Source organism: Pleurodeles waltl, chromosome 11 (genome assembly GCF_031143425.1).
Source record: "Pleurodeles waltl isolate 20211129_DDA chromosome 11, aPleWal1.hap1.20221129, whole genome shotgun sequence".
Classification (NCBI taxonomy): Eukaryota; Metazoa; Chordata; class Amphibia; order Caudata; family Salamandridae; genus Pleurodeles; species Pleurodeles waltl.
In genome coordinates this window covers 985,847,544-985,854,328 of record NC_090450.1, presented here as the reverse complement: position 1 = coordinate 985,854,328, position 6,785 = coordinate 985,847,544, and positions in this window count along the sequence as shown.

Here is a 6,785-nt window from a genome sequence, read left to right as displayed (position 1 = left end):
ACCTCATGCTCTTCAGCCAATTCATCAACCGGATTTTCAACGAACAATGGTAATCTTGACATACAATCTGCATGAATATTGTTTTCCCCGAAACGTATTTTATTCTGTATTGAAACGCTTGTAAACTAGATGCCAATCTGGCCAGTCTAACAGTCATTACAAATCCTCCACCTGGAGACAACATGTGCACCAATAGTTTATGATCTGTATTTAGAACAAAAATGAGTACCCCACAAAATGTTTTTGTAGTGTTCTGAACCCCACACACATACAAGAATTCTCTCTCTATTACAGAGTAATTACGCTCAGCTCCAGGGAGTGTTTTTGAAGCATAGGGAACTATCCATTCTCTTCCCTTTTCTCTCTGCATGAGGACTGCTCTAGACCACAAATACTTGCATCCATAGCTATTATCCATTATTTTCCCACAGCATATGACCAGCTTATCTCTTGTACAAATTGTTCCAAATTTTATTTTTTTCTGGCGATCTCAATGGCTGCATTAAGCGACATATCAGCGCTAACCCACAACCTCTCCTGGACTTTCTTACTTTTGGTTTTCATCAGGATCTGATGTCTTAGCACCTGTTCATAATTAATGTGCTTAAATTCACAAGTTGAAGCAAGTGACCATAACTTTGAAACATATTCTTTGATAGGTTCATTGACATTTTGTTTCTTGGAATAAAATTTAAATCTGTCCATAACAACATTCGTTTTTTTCTATATCTTAAGTGCATTTGTTTTTAAGCATATTGATAAACATTCAAGTCACCAGCACTAACTCAGACGGTAGATTTTTGTACTCCTTTAACCCAAAAACACTTAAAAAGTGCTTTAATAGAGACAACTTTCTTTCAGGTCCACAATTATCACCTTCCAAAACTTCCACATAAGCAAGAAACACTGCTTCCCAAGTTTCCCAATCCATGGGAGGCTCCCTAGGTGCTGGCAGAAGCATAGGGGGTGGTACAAAGCTTGACATAATAATGCTTAATTATATATATATATATATATATATATATATATATATATATATATATATATATATATATAACAATACCAAAACTTTCCACAGATTGTAATAGAGTATCGCAGTTACTAGGTAAAAGTACAATATAGAATATAATAAAAATGCACTTCACTGTTTCATTCCCACTTAGGTGTGCGCATCACCATGAACGCATTGAGTAAAAGTAATTAATAATCAGTTAGGTGTGCGCATCACTGTTAACGCGCCTATCCCTTCTACTTAGGTGTGCACATCACCGTGAATGCACAAATAAAAGTAAATAGTAATCACTTGAGTGTGTGCATCATCGTCAATAGGCTAGTCAAATTGGAAGCATCCCACTAGCTTTCTCCTCGTACCCAGAAGCAATCTAGAATGGCCACCACGTTGTTGATGCATGGCGTGATGACATCATACCAGTCCCAAGAAGCTCTGCAGTGAAATGCACTCGAACTGCTGTAAACCGGCAACTCCTCCAGATAACAGGAATGTAATCTCACGCCCAGGCTGCCGCCGCTTGTTTAAAAAATGTTGGAATTTGTTCCAGTTACACCCACAGAGTAAAGCAGGTACCAGTGCTCCCAGGATGCGGGCGCGTCATGCAAAGGCTTTCCCTTCAATCAATCAATCAATCATTCATTTGTAGAGCGCGCTACTCACCCAGGAGGGGCTCAAGGTGCTGAGGGGGGGGAGGTGCTACTGCTCGAACAGCCACGTCTTTCCTGAAGGTCAGCAAGTCCTTGGTCTGTCGTAGGTGGACGGGGAGGGTGTTCCAGGTCTTTGCGGCGAGGTGGGAGAACGATCTGCAGCGAGGAACGGTGGCAAGGGCGAGGTTGGCGGAGTGGAGTTGACGGTTGGGAGTGTAGAAGGTGAGTCGTTCGTTGAGGTAAGCAGGGCCGGCGTTGTGGAGTGCTTTGTGGGCTTGGGTGAGGAGCTTGAAGTTGATCCTCTTGTTGACGGGGAGACAGTGTAGGTCTCTCAGGTGGGCCGAGATGTAGTTGCGGCGTGGGATATAAAGGATGAGGCGTGCGGAGGTGTTCTGGATACGTTGCAGTCTTTTCTGGAGCTTGGCTGTGGTTCCAGCGTAGAGAGCGTTGCTGTAGTCCAGTCTGCTGCTTACGAGGGCCTGGGTGACCGTCCTTCTGGTTTCTGTGGGGATCCACCTGAAGATCTTGTGGAGCATGCTGAGGGTGTTGAAGCAGGAAGATGAGACGGCGTTGACTTGCTGGGTCATGGTGAGCGATGAGTCCAGGATGAATCCTAGGTTGCGTGCGTGGTTGGTGGGCATCAGTGCGGTTCCTAAAGTGGCCGGCCACCAGGAGTCGTCCCAGGTCGAGGGGTTGGACCCGAGGATGAGGATCTCCATTTTGTCTGAGTTCAGTTGCAGACGGCTGCTCTCCATCCAGTTTGCGATGGCCTTCATTCCGTCGTGGATGTTGGTTTTGGCGGGGTCCTTGGTGAGTGAGAGGATCATCTGGGTCTGGTGAGTTCCCTTGTTGTCCGGCAACCAAAATGGGTAAAACAACGATCTCTAGCAAACGTTCCACTATGCTCAGTTTTGGTCCAAATTAAAGGCTGTGGTTACCCACCTTGTTGCCGGTGTTAAGACGATAGAGGGTCACATAGCAAGAGCAAGTCCACAACATAGATGCTCCAATTGTTTATTCCTCAGTTGCAATGCTACAAGTACCGCTCCCAGTTTACGAATGCCGTTCAAAGTTCTATCCCTATTATTTATGCCCTCAGGACATTCTCTTGCTCGCAAGCACATTTTTCGTATGACAATAATCAATCCCCCAGCAGTTAAAATAGCAACATGTAATGTTACGTTTACAACTCCCAACAGTTAAAATAACAACATATGTAACAGTTTCAATTATGTAAGAAGCACAACACAAGCACACTTTTTCAGTGGAAGCACACAACTTCCGTCCAATCAAAATCTGTACTTAAGCGAACCAACACGTGGATGGAACCTATGCCTGTCTCTCACTTGTGCTTCTTAAAGCTCATTTTGTGTTGATCACTTAAGGTCAAGCAACAGCTGCACTGTCAAGCCAGCGCTAAAAATTAACAGAAGTGAGTGCCCCCACCGAACCTTCCACTATAGCTAAGAACCTTGGAGTCAAGCTGGAAGACAAACTTTGCTATCCCACTCATATCCTGTCTGTCGCTGGGACTTATTTTGCCTTGTGTTTCTCCATCAAAAAAAAGTTGGATCTCTTTGCCTATACTTCTCGTAAAATGGTTGTCCACATGTTAATAACCCCCAGGGTGGACTATGAAAATATAGTCTACCTCAGTTTCCCAGAAAAATAGATTTAAAAAACTCCAAGTGGTACAAAATGAGTTTGTCCTGCTCAACTCGAACATCCCTATATCTCAACGTCTTCACTATCTGCACTCAAGGGCCAGCTGTAGGGTGGTGCGACTGGTGGAGTCGCACCTGGCACTGACTTTGGTGGGGGGGCACTGTGTTTAGAAATAACTTTTGGGTTTAAAAAAAACAGGAACTTCCCTGTGCGTCCAGGAGTTTTCAGGCAACAATAAAAATGTCAAGATCACTCTGGTGATTAACGTTACTACTGGTGAGAGAGCAGGAGTTTTGTCCTGTAACAGTTTTGACTCATCATAAAGTAGCACACAGGGTTAATGTGCCTGCTGCAAGGAGCATGTACCAACCAGATCACAAAAATGAGTGTGAGTGAACTATGAGTAGTGCTTAAAAAATTTAAATGTATGTCTGAGAGGACCTATGGAGAGGTCAGGCGCACGGTTGGAGAGTGGTAGTGAGGGAATTTGTGGAGAAGGAGGTCATGGGGGGTGCTAAAAAGACTGTTGCTCTGGGAGCCACCAGTATTAAAGCCATGCCTTCTACAAGAATAACCAACAGTACCTGATCGACAAGATCACAGTACCATTTGTTCAGATTACTGGTAGTGCCAAGTAGGCTGGAAGCCCTGGTTGGGTCGTGTCTGATGTGCCCCAGCAGCTCCTTTCTCCCCAACTGTGCCAGGCCGTCCCTTCCTAGGGGCACAACAGGCAGGTCTGGTTCGGCTGGGTTTCTTCATGTTATCTCTCCAGTTTAGCCCCCAGCTGCTCCCAGCGCACTCCGGACGCCCCCCATTCATCATATATTCATCTTGCTGGGTCTGGGGAGACCAGCTCTTCCCCCCGTGCCCACCAGTCTTGGGTCCTTTGAATGAATGAGTTCCCCACAGTCCACACTGTTGTCTTTCAGTCTCCTGCTCAAGCAAATGGTGACAGCTTGCTGTACAGTAGGTGTTGTATGGTTGTGGTGGGTGTAAGGGTGTAAGGGGGCGTTTGGAGTGTAGATAGCCCTAAGGCCCCCTTTCTTGCGGGATTCTCACGTACCGCTTGTAGGCTGAGAAGATCCACCTGCCTAGTCCTTTGATGCCCCCACCCTTGCGGACGTGTTGGGCTACATGCATAAGATGATGGTAGCCAGGGAGACCAGGTCCTGGTCAGGGAAGCTTAGGCAGTTCTTTCAGAAGGGCCACTTCAGGGAGCAATGCAAAAAGAAAAGCAGAAGTCCTTCTTTAGACAAAAACAGTTTTCAAGTTGGAAAGGGGTGTCAACAGCACTAGCTTTCTTTAGGCTATTTGGGGTAAGCGAGCTGGTGGCCCCATCCAAGCAGGAGACAGTGGGGCCCTGCCTCCATGCAGGCAAAATATGGCTGGGCATAGGGCAGGTCGAGGTAACACTGGGGAGGTCCTAAACTGTCCAACAGGCAAAAAGGGCACTGGTAAAACTACAGTGCCTGTCAGACAAAAATCTGTGACCATTTCACTGGATGGGGGAATAGTGGGCGATCCGCCCAGCCAGAGAGTGCCCCCTTTTCCTGCACAGCAGTGGGGAGTGGTTGCGCAGATTTCAGTTTCAGGGGGTGCTAAAGATGGCACTCACCAAGGCAGGGTTGCCAGCCGCAGATTTCGGCAAACATTCCTACGATATTGCGGCAGCGACAACAGCAGTAGCTCTGTCCGCTGCTCGCTGCCCCTCTACCCCATGGGTTGTGTCACCCTCCTGGGCTGTTCCTGTGTACTTTTGGGGGGTGCTTCAGTTATTGCTTTAAGGGAGCTGCTGCTCCTAAATGCCTGTGTTTTGAAGGAAGGGGGGGCGCATGGGCTCTTCCCCTTCTCTGGGGCCTCACCCTTTTTCACAATGCACAGGGATCACCCCTGCTGTCCTTGCAGCTCTTTTCTGAGCTGCAAAAGGCTAAGGGTCACATGTAGCAAAGTTCTGATTTGCGACTCGCAAATCCGAATGTAGGGTAGTGTCCTTGACACTAATTGCGACTCGCAAAGGGGTCGCAAATGCCCACCTCATGAATATTCATGAGGTAGGTCGCAATTTGCGTCCCCCTTGGGAATGGCCGCCCTCACAGGGATGGTGGCCTGCTAGAGACAGCAGACCACCACGTCTGTGACTGCTTTTTAATAAAGCAGTTTTTTTTTGTAATGCAGCCCGTTTTCCTTAAAGGAAAACGAGATGCATTACAAAAACAAAAAATGAAACGTTTTTGTTTCATTTTTTCAGAGCAGGCAGTGGTCTGAAAAAATGTTTTCTGTGACATTCACAAAGGGGAAGAGGTCCCAGGGGGACCCCTTCCGGTTTGCGAATGTGTCAGCACCAGTGTGACACAGGTGGTAACTGTGATTGCTTGGCGACCGCGTTCGCGGTCACTAAACAATCCTACATTGCGATGCGACTCGCAAATAGGAAGGGGAACAATGTTACTGAATCGCAAAACTGTGTTTGTGCATCAGGATGTGCTTTTTGCACGTCCCAAACAGCCAGATTCGCTGTTTGCGACGTGCAAAAAGCTTCGTACATGTGGCCCTTAGTGTACTGTTGCCTCTGGCAACATTATTATAAAAATGGCCAGGGGTCGCTCCACGCTGTTACTGTCTCCCTATTACCTTGCGTGTGTCCTTTTGTAAATGCCCAAGGGTTGCTGCTCCTTGTGGTAGTTGCCGCCCCTTTTGGAAGAGTTTATGCATAAATAAAAGCCTCAGTGCACTCTTTTATAAAAATTACCCAGGGGTCGCTCCCCATCTTTAATGTCTCCCTCTATTACTTTGCACATGTCCAAGGCCTTTAACCCGCTCCCCGCTGCCTCTTGCTACCTTGCAGTCTTTAATTCCCCAAAAACAGCTGCTGGCCCTTTAACTGCATTTGGCCGTTTCGGGGTTGCCTTTATCTTCAGGAAGAAAGCCCCGGCCCTTGCGTCACTCTCTCGGGCAGGCCCGCGGGGGAGGTGATGCGCTTCTTGCTGTGTGCACTCGCTAGGGGTCTCTGCTGCAGTTGCTGTGCTCCGGCCTGGTCTCTCCGCTGCTCTCACCTTCAGGTGGGTGCGCGGTGCCGGGCTTCCTCTGCAGGGCTATGGCCTGACCCGGTGTGATGGTGGCGTTTTTCTACCAGCTGCCTAGGGATGATGGCAATCTTGACCTGCTCGCACTCCTGACCTGGTGACTGGTGGTGATTTCTTCCTGCAGTATCATTCTTAAGAAGGTGCCGCGCCTTTTTCTTCTTCCGACGCTGTCCTTGAGGCTGGGGCTTCACTGGAGGGTTGTGCTTCACTTCTCTGTCCCACAGATATTCTGCTCCTCATCCTCGTCTTCATGCTGTTGCACCGCCTGTCGGGCTGGGGGAGCTCGCGGAGTTTCACTCTGCAGAATTCCGCGGAGTTACAAAAAACTCCGCCAAATTCTGCGGAGTTCTGCAAACGGGCAGAGTAGAATTTGGTCTG